A 14,394-nucleotide genomic window follows, 5' to 3' on the forward strand; every position below is an offset into this window, starting at 1 on the left:
AAACATTTAGGTTGGAAAAGATCCTTAAGATCACCAAGTCCAACCATCACCTAACACTACCAAGTCCACCACTAAACCATGTCCCTCAGTGCCATGTCCAACATGTTTGCATCTGTAATGGAAGTCCTTGAAAACCACACGGTGTTCCTCCTCCCTCACTGTCCAAAAATGAATGTGCTTCCATCCTCTCCATGCCATCCATGGCCTTTTTCAGCCCGAGTATCCAGGAGTCTCTGATATGGCAATCTCAGGAAACACTTGGAAATGGAAATGGCAGCAGAAGAAATCTGATCCATTTACCCCCTGCTCCCAGTCTCCTGTCTTGATGGAGCTTCTTTTATCACAAAATATGCAGAAAAATTGTTGGGTTCTAATGATCTGAACTCCTTCAGTCAAGACAGGACTCAGCTTGCAAAGAATGTGAATAATTTATGTGTAGATAATAATGAGAGAGAGCACATGGGGAGAAAGGAGTTTGTCTTCATTCTCCTCAGTGCTGTTCCTCAGGTGATGCTGTACTGAAATAGCAGTTCCTGATTATCCCAGGTAGTCTGATGTGTGGGGGCCTTCCTTGGACATAGTGCTTGTAGTAAGCAGAGCCTCCTTTTCTGTTTTAATGCAATCCACTGTGGATGCAATTGCTAACGGGGGAGAATACTTTTCTCCTCCAGTTAACCCTAGAACTGTATTCCCTGGCATCCTTGCATACCACCTTCCAGTCCAAACCCAAACCTTGCAAATGCAGCGAGTCGATTGAAGAAGGATGGAGGGGGTCTCTCACTGATCACCTTGATTTCTGCCCTAGGTGTAGGACAGTCACTAGCACAGGGCTGTGCAGGACAAACGTGGACAACGTGCTCATGGATATGTGCCTTTAATTACTGTTAATTACTTAATGGTGCTCTCCATGGCTCTCCTTAAGACAACCACACGAACAAGCTCTGGACACATGTAAGCTATAATGGAGTCAGCAGATCATTTAAATCCCATTCCTCGCAGATCTGACCTCAAGGCTCTCCCTTGTCCACCTCTTGACCAGCCAAAGCTGATGGACTTGGTGGTGCAAGGTCTTGCTCTGGGGCAGCAGAGCAGCAGGAGAACCAAGAGGAGCTGGAAGGTGTTTAATTCTGTTCATCGGGGTTGTTGCACCAGCATGGTTGGACTAGATGATCTCAGAGGTCTTTTCCAAACCTAACAATGCTATGGTTCTGTGATCCAAAACAGAGGCATGTCTGAATCAGTCTGGTGATTCTCCTATCCCAATAAATTTGCTCTGTTAAAAGAAAACAAAGGTAGAAACAGTCTGGGAAAGCTGACAGTTTCCATCCCAGCCTTTCTCCCCTGCTCCTCTCTCTTCTCACCACCTCTGGATCTGCACGTGGGCAGGAGGGAGGCAGGGGGTGTGCAGGAGTGTGAGTGTACATGCATGTGTGTGTGTGTGTGTGTCACACCTGTTGCACAGCCGGTATGCAGACACAATGCTCAGTAGATGGTATTCTGCTAATATTGACTCAAACAGCCCCTACTACAAACAAAGCTCCTTCCTAGGAAAATACAAGGTTGGGGGAGGGAGAGGTGGGCCTCCCTGAGCTTCCCTCTGCTCCAAAAGCACATCAGGCAGTAATTAATCTCTTGGGGGTATGTGCTGATATATAATTACACATAGTGAAAAGGCCTAGCAATGCAGTTTGCTATCAATTATCACCGTGTATCAGTCACGTAGACCGGATCATCTCACAGCCTGGCTGCCAGTGACTTCAAATCCGAATATTTAAGGTCATCTAAATGTAAAGTAACATCTAAATCTTCAGATGCAATTTCCAGCATTTCAGGTGCTTCATGCGTCCCATTCCTGTTTTAACACAGCAAGATCCTCTCCTGTAAAGCTCTGAAGGTCAGTTCACAGAGCAAAGACCTCCCAGAAGCACACTGGGTACAACGCAATGCTGAGGCAGGGTTCTTTTCTCTCTGGGGGAATTCATATATCCTTGGCCACAAGGAACTGACGTGACTCTGCATGAATCCAACCCAGTTCTGTGCAGCAATCCTTGCTTTCACAGCAGTCTGCTGCTTCCCTCCCCTTATGAACGATTCCAACTCATCCATGTTATTGCCACTCGAGTTAGTTCTATTGGGAACTTGGTGATATTTGATGGTGAAGCAAAAGCTCTGCATTGTGGGGGAGCTTTTCCCAGCAGGGTGACACCAGAAGGAAAGGGGAACTGAGATTGCAGATGGAAAGAAGCTGACGCTTAGTATTAAATGAAAGCAACCCAAAAATGTAACCCGTGGGTTTTGTGCCAGTCTCTGGATTTTGAAACAGCCCGGCTTGTTGGATTTGTTTTTATTTTTGATTCCTATTTTTATTTCCAAATAGGAGCATTTAAAGAAGCCCCTTCCGCCTGCACACTCTGGGAGCAGCGTTATCTTAGAGAAACATTGAACCTCCTAGCTGTTCTGCAAGCCACCCATCTGTGCCCACGTGTTGAGTAGAGATGTGGCATCCCAGCACTCTGCAAGTGTCTACATCCCTTCGGATGTGGCAAGTTGCTTCTGGTCCCTGGCACAAAGCGTTCCTGCAGTCAGCGTGGATTAGGCCCGTCTGGCTGGAGGATGTGGGAGGCTGTAAATCTCCGGGAGGTTAATTCTGCTTGTTGGAATTGGTTTTCTTCCTTTTAACAGGCATTTATGCTGAAGTTGCATGTGAAAGCCTTCCTTGTGTCACACTTCAGTACGGAGAGCAAAGTCATGTGGAGACAATAGAGGAAGACTGTAGTGACCAAAGCTCCGAAAGCTGGAGATTTCCACCCACAGCAAAACAAGATCCCAGCACTCAACAAAGCTCAAGTCTGGTCCCTCAGTCACTGAGCTTGAACACAAGGTCATGGCTCTTTGGTTCCAGTGCCAAGAGAAGCCAAAAGCCTCCCAGAGCAGGCACAACGCACTGCTGGGAGCAGAAGGGTGGTCCAGCCTCCTCTCACAACCCTACTCATGAGGCTGATTCCACTGCTAAGGTCTTCCCTCAATGGCAGGGTCTTGGGCACCATCTCTGGCAGGCCTCATTCCCTGTGGGGTGGAGAGTGAGCATCCACACGGAATGAATGCCCGTGCTGTCTCCCCAGCTCAGCCACAGCCCAGCAGTGCAGGGCTGTCTGCAGTGGGCTGTGGATATGTGTGGCTTGTTCTGAGGAGCCACTGCACCACTGGGAAGAGTTGAAGAAGGCTACTGCCTGGGCTAGAGCTGCCAACACACATTAATGAGCACGGCCCCTGTCAGCACTTCAGGACATACTCCAGCCCCTGTTATCTGCTGCCTGAGAGCTGTGTAGATGCAGGAATCCTGACTCTGGTGGGAAATCAAAGGGCTCTGCCTGATAGCCTTGGCTCTGCCAGGCGCAACACTTCATACACTGTGATCCCCACATTCAGCAGCCCCTCTGCTTGTTCAGATCCTATACAGGGGCTGGAAGAGGAAAGAGAAGACTTGGCTAAGCATCAAAACAAAGCTTTCTTGGTTGAGGGGAAATGCCCTCTCCCTATCCCTAGCACATGGGGGGACAGCACCAAAGAGAGAGAAGTTTTCAAGGTGTGCACAAGACAGCTGGATGGGAGCAGTTGCATCTTCCTAGAGCAGGGGAAAACTGTTGTGTCTTTCCCTACCCTGTGCAACACTAGCTCTCATGCTCCCTGGAGGCATCCTCCTGGAACCTGGCCTTTTCCCAGTACAAGTACTTGGGGCACAGAAAGCATAGGGCTGGATTCCAGTATCACTGAGGGACCCGCTGAGCTCATCTGGACTGGCTCAGGGAAGGAGAAAGCCCCTCCTGCTGGCCTGCACCCCTCCCCAGAGGAATGCAAGCTATGCAGGGACTGGAGGTCACTGAAATCAGGTGCAGCAAAGGGCAGCTGTAAAAGGGAAAGAGAATGCCAATAAACAGGCTGTGGGAAAAGGAAAGGGGGCTTAAGTGTGCAGAGCTGGTGCAACACAGCCTTCCACAGAGGGAAGTGGCACAGGAGCATTAACCTGAGCTGATGTTGTCTCTCAGCCTTGTCTACTTCCAACTAGGCAAACTCAGTGCATTCAAAGATCTCAACATCTTCATATTGCAGAGCACAGGACAGAAAAAAAGAATAAAATAAAAGGAGAATGGGGACAAAATACCCCAAAACTCTATTTTTTAAATTCTAAAACTGTAGGAAGATGGTTGTCTGTATTCATTGGTGAAGCAAAAGAGACAAAACTCTCCTTGCAGAAAGTTACAAATACATAGAAAATACTTTTAAAACTGTTATTTATTTTCTGGTTAGACAGGAAACCTCCCCCAGGCTTGAATCTGCTGTTGTGCAAAGCATTCATTCCTGCAGCTCCAGTCCTGTTTGTGAGCCTACAAAAGCGTGGTTTAGGGGAGACAGATGGACATCTTGACAACTCATCTGGTCAGACTGATCTGCCCTCCCTCCTTCTTGAGCCCTCCAGGTGAAAACATGAATTCAGATGCATGTTTTTGTGACAGAAAAATAGACAGCTATACTTGGTTATCCAGAATAGGCCTTTGGTGAAGTTAAATACATGCTGGTCTACATCCATTCTGTGTAAGCAGGCAGAGCTATAATAATCTCACAGCAGATGCTGTGGGTCTCATCCCACCTGGTATGGTCAGAGCTGATGCACTCAGGAAGAGATGCTACTGATATGATTCCAATCTCCATAGCAAAATGCTGAGAACCCAGCTCCAGTGCAAACTGAGAAACAAAATGTTAGCCAGCTCAGCTGTGGAGAAACAGATGGAAAATGCAACCCTAGGTGCCTCCAAAAATAAAGGCTGAAATATAGAGACTCATGGCTCTTAGCTTCATCTCTTAAGATGCAAGGCTTGTGCAGTGTGTTTTAAAGAACAAATAAGTGAAAAGGGTATCACAGCCAATCTAGCATCCCCACTCTGAGAAACCTTGGAGCCCTTTGGCCAATCTCCCCTAGCTTTGGCAGAGGAGTTGAAGTCTTGCTGACACAAAGCGCCTACAAGCTTTGCGAAAATAGGTGACTCGGCTGAGAAAGAAAGAAAAGCCACTATAAATATCCTGAGTGAGGGAAGAACTCATCACTCACTCAGCTCTTACCATACCTAAGAGAATGCTATTATAAAAACCCCTGCCACAAAGATGGCCCCAAGCATGAATCACTTCTTACCAGACAGCAGTGGTAAAGTCTACAAGGACCCAGACAGCCTATGTGCATCTGCAGGACCTATGGTTGGGAAGGGGGCATCCATCCCTTTGGGAAGTGTCTCCGGGGGGCAGAGGGCTTTCTGTCTGAAAAGAGATAACATCTCCCTTTGAAGCCGCTGACCTTATTCACAAGCGCTTCTACTTCTAAAGGCCTGAAGAGTGGCACCTCCTTAAGCCTACCTGCCTCAAGGGAAATGGCTTTAGGATGTGTGAAATGGAAGAGAGAGGAATGGGTATCACAAACACAGTGAGCTTTGCCTCTGAGCTTTTGCAAGAGGTTAAACAGAACCCCCTGAGCACTGTGAGCACTGAGCTTTGCATGTGATAATTCAGCAGACCAAAGAAGTGAACATTTTACACTACTTTAGAGTGAATGGGGTGAAATTAACCAAGGTATACCAGTTTGGACAAGAGAAAAGGGATAGCTAAAAACTGAAGTGTCAAAGCTGTGGGGGTGAAACTATCTGCCAGTTTTCCAATATCTGGGATCCCAGAGGGGCTGAGCACTGAATACTGAGATAAAGCAGATGCCAAGAATAACCTAAATGCTCCAGATAACCCCTGCCGTGGGGTATGGCACACATCCATCCATCACTGAATTGAAGCCACAGAACCTGTCAGGGCCTGCCTTGAGTTTTCACATACTGTGCAACAACAGTCCCTGAAAACCTTGTGAGATCCCAGCACCCTGCTCCACCAGTAAGGTCCAGTACTGCAGCATTATGTCCTGGCACCCTGCATGACACAGATATCAGCTTGGTATTTTGAGACCCCTTTGTCTTGCTAACAACACAACACCTAATTTTCTCTCTTGGATTAGTCATTCTTCCCAAATTTCCTTCTTTTGTATAGGGGATTCCCTCTGTTTCCTTCTACAGGCTTCTTTGTCTCTACACTATAGGCGCTTGGAAGTAATTGTGCTGTCAGAGAGATTAGTTCATGTGTTTGGCTGTTTTTATTCTTCCTGCCATAGCATCTTGAGAATTGATTTTCCAGAATAACCCGTGGAAGTGAGGAAGGGAAAGAAATACCCTGTTATTGGACAGGAGTCTTTAGAAGCTTCAGTTAGAAGGAAATTCATATCAGAACAGGCCCTTCAACACTGCATCAGGCATTCACGTCAGGAGTGGGTGCCAAAGGTGCTGATCCAATGTGAGAACTGTGGGGTAGGTTCAGCCATTGTGAACAGCCCCAGAAATTGCTCTTGCTGTCTGAGCCCAGAAACGCGGACAAATCAAGTCTCTGCAAAAATAGATTCGTTTGGAAAATGATGATCAAAAATATTTCCAGGCTCAGCTCATTCTTCTTGATTGCACCGCTGTTTGGCTGGCTGCAGGGTCAGGTTCCCTCTTGCTTCTTCTTAAGACAACCACAGCTACTGGCATGCTGTGCATTGCAGACCCGGAACCCTTCATCCATGGCTGTTCTGCACGCAAGTACATGCACATGCTGGCCCAGGAAGCATGAGCAGTGCAATTTAGGAAATCTTGCCTCGAGTCAGTAACTGCCTGCATCTGACAAAGCTGTGCAAAGGAGACCAAGCTTTGCCAGCTTCTTTTCCCTGCCTCCTACCACCCCATATCCAGCATTGGCACGAGCTGGCATTTATTTGGGCCAGCAAGCCCTGACACCTCAGCTGTGTCAGCCATCCTGCTGCTCACATCATGGTGCCACAGCGATTGCTCTGCACCTGGTGGTAATTACACAGCATGCAAGTCTGAACTGGAGCATCTTTCCAAATTACCTGCGTGGATGCTCACAGTGTCGAACCAAAATGCGTTAAGCTAAAAACAGAACCTGTGTTTATTCCTAAATGAGAACATTCTGTTTAATCTAGTCTAGCACATCTGGAACAGTTGCTGTGCAGGTAAGACACAGAAGAAACAGGCAGAAAACAAGCAGGTGGAATTTCTTTGGACCAGAACAGAGCTTTCAGAGTATCACTGTTGCTACGTGTTATTTGAAGATAATTTGGCAGACACATCTGAAGGTCTGAGTGTGCCTTAAACACACCAAGCTTTCAAAATGCTTTCTTTTTCCCCATAGCTGGCAGTTCTTTGGGTAATCTAAGACTTCTCTGTACCACCAGGAAGTTTAACAAGGCATGTTTTGTCCCCAGGATCTACGACTAGTTGTCACTGTGCTGATGTGTGCAAACACCCTGGGGCTCTTGGTTTGCTTGGAGCTGTTACTGCTCTCTGAGTCCATCAGAGTTACATGAGAGGGCAGCACTTCCAGCACTGAGAGCAAACTGGGGGTGAGCAAGGTTCCCTGAGCGCCACTCGTGGAAGCAGAGGGGGCTTCCACCTCCTTCTCAGAGTCTGAGCAGTGGATTTAGTTCCTAGACTTTTGGCAGAAGACAGAAGTATAATGGGAATTACTTGGCTCCACAGCTGTCCGGGTGCCGCCATAACTCACCTGCTTATCCCTAGTACCTCCAATGAATGTAGCCTGTCTTCCCTGGTTTATCAGCACCACTGACATTGCCAGAGGTGGTGGCACGTTCTGCTCCACTGGTAGCCCCTTTCTGGATCACATTTGCATCTCCCAGTGAACAGCTGCTCCCTTGCCAACAATCACATCAACTCGGTGAGCATGAATGTCTCCTCTGACTCTCCGTCCTCACACACATGACACATAGTCAGGTCCGAGCTTGTGCCGGCTTCAGTTTGGCTTCTGAAAGTGAAGCAAGCAGCTGTCATCATCTCCCTCTGCTTCAGGCACAGTGTGAGTCCTGCACAACACAGTGGTGCAAACTCTCTGAGGTGACTGCACTGCACAATGGACCCCAAGTGGACCAGGGAGAGTGGGGGAGTGTTAAGTGTGACCCTTCAGCTCTGATAAAACCACATTTGCACAGTTATGATTCCTGAGCCTTCAAAACTGGTTTCACTTGGCTCCATCTCATGGCTTTGTGCTGGACTCAAGAGGGTGTGCCTGTGACTGGGAGCTGAATGGTGAGTCTGGGTGGAAGACATCTCCAGGGGTAACCCTGTCTTATCCCTCTGTGCAAATGCCAAAGTAAAAGTCAGTAAGGCTCAGCCATGACTCTTTCTGAGGTGGATCCATTTGAACGCAGCCATCAACACCTTGCTTGCTCTTTGTTGCCTCTCACTCTCTTTCTGGAGATCAAACCAACTTCCCCAGAGCCTTTTACCTTGAGCTGACACTATGAAGTGAATGAATATCCTAGAATCATAGAACCATTGAATATTATAAGCTGGAAGGGATGCATGAGGATCATCAAGTCCAACTTCTGGTACCACACAGGACCACCCAATAATCAGACCACACTCCATCCATAAGGCCCATGCCCCCTTTTGGGGCTGGACCCAAAGTGTTCTGGAGCCAGGCTCAGCAATGGGCCTTCATGCACATGCACACACACACATGCACACTCACACTGCAGCAAATCTTGCTGGCATAATACAGACCAAGTGAGATATCTGGCTCACTCAACCTTTTTGGCCTCTTCCTTATCGGTGCAGCATTTTAACCACTACAGCCTTGCTGTACACTTTACTAGCCTTTGATCATTTATTCACAGTCTGGATAGATTCTGTCCATTATGAACTGCAGGGCTCTAATTGGCACAAGAGCCAAGCCTGCACCTCCCCCTGTAATTTAGCTTTAATTAATGATCATTTATTATTAACTCTAATCGGCTGGGCTTAAGCTTAACGTCAGCTGGTTATTACCCAGAGACCAGCACGGATTGTTTTCATCTCCTTTATTACCCATTTCAATATTTCCCCCTCCCCTGTTAACAGATGCACACAAAATGTCTACGTCAGCATAAATGCTCACTGTTAAGGAACAATGGGTCTTTCAAAGCAGCTGAAGTCAGACTGCATTCTTCCTGTGCCTCTAGGTCAGCAACCTAGGCAGAGTGGACCAAGCAAAAAGCCCCTCTATTGCTACAGGAGCTACACACTTGTAGGTTTGTTTTTTTGCTGATGCATAAAATCTGTAATTGAGGGTGGATATCAGCAGGAAGTAATTCTGAAAGAATCGGGGCATTTTCATAGCTTCTATTTTCCATTTTCTCCTTTCTAGCTTTAAGAAGAAAAAAAACAAAAAGAAGAAAAAGGGAATATAAACCTTTCCTTTCTTCCCTCTTCCCTTTTATCACATTTCTACCCCAAAATAGCAGCAGTGAAAGTCTGGCAAAACAAACCCCGCAAAACAGCAGTGCAAATACTTGGGAGGGGGCTTCAGAGCCTGGTTAAAAATAGAGGAGGAATAAAAATGCTTTGCTTCCAGCCTGTGCTCACTGTCCATTCTGCAAAACCACCCTACAAAGTCTACTGGGAGTTCTTCAGCAAAGCCCAAGGTTTCAACATGAGCACGTGTCAAACTATTTCACCTACCCCTTTTTGAACATCCCTGCGAGCACGTTGAGAGCTTTCCTTTCAGATCCATGTGAGTGATGGTGGCTCTGAAGTGTCCACAGATGTCACGTGGAGACAAGCTTTGCTGTCCTCTTCCTTCACTCCACTTGTAGCTGTTCCTCTAGGACACTCAGAGGATTCCAAGAGGAAAGCAGCTGTGGCAAAGGCAAGATAAAAGAGATATTAGAAGATATATAATCACAACCCAAGTCAGCATGACACAAAAGTGATCTTCTGAGCACTGGGCAAACTCTGATCTTAAGGCACAGGGGCTTGAGATGGGATAAACACTGGGATGGTTAGGGAAACCTCCTTCCAAATGTCTTGTTAAACATTTCCTCCCTGCAAGCCTGCTTATTGTCAGTCTTCAGACCACTAAGCAGCTTTGCATGGGAGACACAGACTTCTTCTGAAGGGATGTGGTTATACAGTTGCAGTATGACCTGCAGAGACTGGTATTTCTTTGTTGTCTTTCCCAGACCCTGGGAACAGGAGCCCACAGAATCTCACTAAGCTCAGAGAAATAGACCTGCAATAGCAAGCTTGGTCCCAGAGGACTGCCCTCATACACAGCATGGCAAATTATCTCCTCCTGACCACAACGTGAGAGCTACCCTGGTACAATTACCCTGCATGAGTGCATCATCCACCCAGGGACTCTTCCCCCAGACTACAGTTGGTTTATTCACTCTAAGTTGAAGAGTCAATTCAAATCAGCTTTCCTGAAGGTGCCTGCCCAGAGTGGCCCTTGATGAACATAAAATTGTTTTAAAGTTGTGTATCAGCACCATGAAGCTTAATAAAAGCATGGTAAACATGTCAACAAAACACTTTAAAAGATGTTTTCCTAACTTGCTTTCTACCCAGACCCGATGGCTTTCAAGGCAGGGAACTAATTCCCAAGCCCTCAAGATGGGAAAATCCACCCCAAAAAAGAAACACCTGGTACCCACTGAGCTTGGCTCCTGCATCAGGAGTGCAATGGGGAGCATGGCAGAGCAATACCATAGCTGCTGCTATCCCAGAGGAGCAGAGATAAGACTGAGATTTATCTGTGCATGTTGTCATTCATGCCTTTGTGCTTCTGGACAAAGCCAGCTGGGGTCACACCAGTTTATTCTAGGATATCTTGGAGACTTCAGGTTGGATTTGCTTCATTGCAGGCAATGTGCACACCTGGCTGATGCAGGGGCAAGGCTTGGACTGGAACATCATGCTGATAAGGAAAGCTTTCTGGAATATTTTCTAGCAGTTGCTAATAAAGTAAAGCTGATGTCTTGCTATATCTGGAAAGAAAACTCAAGGGCAAAATAGACTCTTTTCTTCCCTGCTGCCTCCCTGAATTCCTCCAGAGTAGAAGCTGTAACAGCCATGATCTGCAGCTTTCCCAGGTATAAATCAATCAGATTTCAGCCATCCTGAAGTCAGAATCTAAAAATAAGCTCTATACGGACACATGTGTGACCCAGAAACAAGCAGCAGAGCAGGGTTTGGATCACAGCTTTTAGATCCTGGCTTTCCTCCTGCCACCAGCCCTTGTCAGCAGCTGATAACCAGAATCAAAGGGACTGACGTGGCACTGTTTTCTAGTGCCCTGAGCTGATATTGGGTCCTGCATGTAACAGATGGCTGGGTTGGATATGGGCATCTTCTTGGTTCATTTAAAGTACTCCTGGCTGCTGCTGTGTCCAGGTACTCTCCTGGCAAGAATGGACTGCCCTTGGCAGTTATCTCACAAAGCCTGGGCTGGAGCTGCAAGCAGGCTTTTGCCTTGCATTGCATGAAGGGAGATAATCCTCTTTGCATTGCATGGAGGGGAATGCCCATGCAGCCATGGAGAGGGAAATATCTGCTGAGCACTAACAGCACAGGACCCTCGTTGCAGGCCTGGTTTTGGGATGCATTTTGGTAATGATATGGGACCTCTCTGTAACACTTCAACCTGGGCAAAACATCACTTGAAAGCAGCTGTTTGTGCATTTCCATTTTCCCTGTTTTAGGGAAGATGGAACTGTGGTCTGCATGTTCTCCCCCGAAGCAAGTACAGACAGTCCCTGGCCAAGCTTGGAGGTGATGGAGATGTGGGAAGGGCAGTTCTGAGGCTGCTGGGGCAATGGCACCAAAGGTGCCTGGGGAATCTGCATCACTGAGAAGCAATGGTGTGGAGCTGGAAATGTGTCTCAGAGCACTGCCTCGCTGTCTGCAAAACCTTCTTCCCACGCCTCTTGGGAAAGAGCATGCCCGAGGTGTGATTTCTCACATCGTCTGAGCCTGAAGAAGGAAATGGTGTGATTGGAAGGGGTGGCTGAAGGCTGATGGGTGAGGTGTCCCTGCAGCTACCCCAGCCATAGGAGTGGGTGCTGATGCTGCAGCCCACGGCATGGCACTCTCAAGCACTGCAGTGCAGCAGAGACTGGTGCATGGACCGAGCATGAAACCCAGAGCCAGGCTCCTCTCTGGGAAACAGAAGGGCTGTGAGCATCCTCCTGTGAGGCAGTAATTCATACTAGCCTTTGTGCTCAGTCCATTTGCTAGTTAATTGTTTCTGGCAACCAGCAGTAATGGAATAAAGCATCAGCAAAAGGTGATACCTGGGAGAGCCCCAGCGCAGGCACAGAAGGCTTGTGGAACTGGCAGCTCTCTGCAAACAGTGGTTTCACTTTCTACTTGCTTCCAGCCCTGCCCAGAGCCTTCTGCAGGGCACTTTCCAAGTGGGTCATGAACTGATCTGGATTCATCCTCACAGATTTGCACATCAGCAAAATATCCCCCTCTCCACCCTTAAGAGTATTTTATTCTCATGGCAGCCTGTGCCCATGTTGAAGGCAGGGAAATAAAGCAAAGCAACAAATGAACCCCAACTACTCTGACTCAAAGGCAAGCTAGCACGGATTTCTGACTTCAGATTGCTCCTCTTTTACAATCCAAGTGTCGGCTGGTCCTTGCTCCTTCCCTTCCCCATTCCTGTCATAGTGCAGGGATAGCTCCTGAAATAGCTTCTTCTATTCCAAAGCCGCTTTGCTTTGGATTCAAGTCATTGGTATTCTGTGAGAAGAGCTTGCACGTGGAGAGCTATCTTGCCAGAGCTGTTCCAGTTGATTTCCTCGTGGAGCTGAAACCTTTCCTATAAAACCGTCATCCGCAAATCGTTTCCTGAGCTATCAGCCAGGGTTTGTCCCCTTCCTTCTTTACTATTCCAAACTCATTTCGTTTCCTTTTACTTCCCTTCCTTCAGATCTGCATTGCTGCAGACTACCGTTAATAAGATTTATAGCTAAATATTATACGGAGTACAGATAATTTAATATGCACTTGCTGGTCCGGTTGGAAAAGCAAACAGCTCCTCTCATCACTCTGCTTTCAGCTCAGCTACCTTAATTGCCTGTGACATACCGTGCAGAGGGTAAATATTTGGTCCTGGCGCTGAAGCTTGAAGGCTCCCCTCCTGCTCACTGTGCTCACTCACAGTGCTGCAGCCACGATTGGGATCTCAGCAGTCCAACCCCCTGCTCAAAGCAGATCCAGTGAGGACTTCTGCTCAGGGCTGCGTCCAGCTGAGGTTTGAGTACCTTGAAGGATGAACTCAGTTTGTGGGAAGATGCTTCATTTCAGGCAGGATATTCTCTGCTTTACCTAAGTCTGCAAAAACAGAAGAGATTGAGAGCTCGTCCAGGGGAGAAGTCAGTATATTAAAACTAAGACACGGTACGCCTCCAGCCAAGAAAGGGCAAAAGATAGGAAAAACGACTTTTCCAAAAGCAATTATGCAGCCCAGTGATTGAATAAAGGAGACAGCTGAAGTTAAATTCATGCAATGGACCCTCTGGCAATAGACCTTTTATGGGGTTTTGTGCTGGACAAGGAGCAAGTGAAACTAGGTTCTTATGTACTCCAATGACCCAGCCAAAATGGCCATGTGCAGACAGCAGCAGGAGAAAATGCCACACTGCAAAGAGAACAAAAAATTTAGTGTGTGGCTTGCAAACAACCAAATCCTACAGCTGGAAGAAGCCTGAAGTCTTTTCCTCTAGCTGTGTTGTGCGCCCTGTGTGGCAGCAAAGGGCCTTCCCTTTGCAGCCCATGAGGAAGTAGGCGTTAGCACATGATGTAGCAGAAATCTTACAAAGAGATGCAGTCCTTCTTGTTAGTGCTCCCTACCACCGTGCCGATGTTCTTTGCCCTGTGTCACAGGCAGCCTGCTTTCCCTTGTTGGTGCAGGCAGGGATAACTGTCCTCATGCTGTTTGGGCTGTCTTTGAGTTTCTCAGAACACGAGTCAGATTCCCTGTCTTGTTTCTACTTGTCTCTAAATCACAACAGAATTTCCCAACGTGTCAGTTTATGTGGCTCCTATTTGGTGTCCACATCCAGGCTTCCTCTAGGACTTTTTGTTGGAGCGTCCTGTGCCTTTTCTTGTCTCATCCAGAACTCCATCTCCCCTCGTGCTGACTGTGCATGCAGCCCTGGAGTGGGCTTGGGGCAGACTGAAGGACACTACAGATTATCTGGCACATTCACATGAACCACAAGAGAGCCCATTTGGAGTCAACCTGGACAGAACCAAGCCAATGGTGTTGAATTCCCCCCACCTCCAAAACAAAATTATAATATTCTGTATAGTTGTATAAAAGCTCTATTTTTCCATCCAACTCTGTAGAAATTACTGAAAAAATGACGACATTCTCTAGAAAACCTTTTACTCCCTTCAAACCCCATCTATCCATGCTGTGTTTACTGTCCATCATCCACCATCCTGAAGGCTTTCATGACCCGATCAC

The 14,394-nt window shown here is 47.3% G+C and overlaps 1 long non-coding RNA gene across 3 annotated transcripts in view; it reads right to left on the reverse strand.

Annotated features, from left to right (window-relative positions):
* Nucleotides 1-5,914: 5,914 nt before the first annotated feature.
* LOC107316385 overlaps nucleotides 5,915-14,394 on the reverse strand; it is an 82,871-nt gene continuing 74,391 nt past the window's right edge. For 2 of the 3 annotated variants that reach the window (XR_001556312.2, XR_001556313.2), the window contains 3 exons: nucleotides 13,011-13,256; nucleotides 9,597-9,772; nucleotides 5,915-7,902 (listed from right to left, as the gene is read on the reverse strand). This is a non-coding gene — a long non-coding RNA (uncharacterized LOC107316385). Of the gene's footprint in view, nucleotides 7,903-8,713; nucleotides 9,283-9,596; nucleotides 9,773-13,010; nucleotides 13,257-14,394 lie in introns of those variants that run through there. The other variant, XR_004307957.1, reaches the window with a different exon arrangement.

This window comes from Coturnix japonica, chromosome 7, assembly GCF_001577835.2.
Source record: "Coturnix japonica isolate 7356 chromosome 7, Coturnix japonica 2.1, whole genome shotgun sequence".
NCBI classification, from domain to species: Eukaryota; Metazoa; Chordata; class Aves; order Galliformes; family Phasianidae; genus Coturnix; species Coturnix japonica.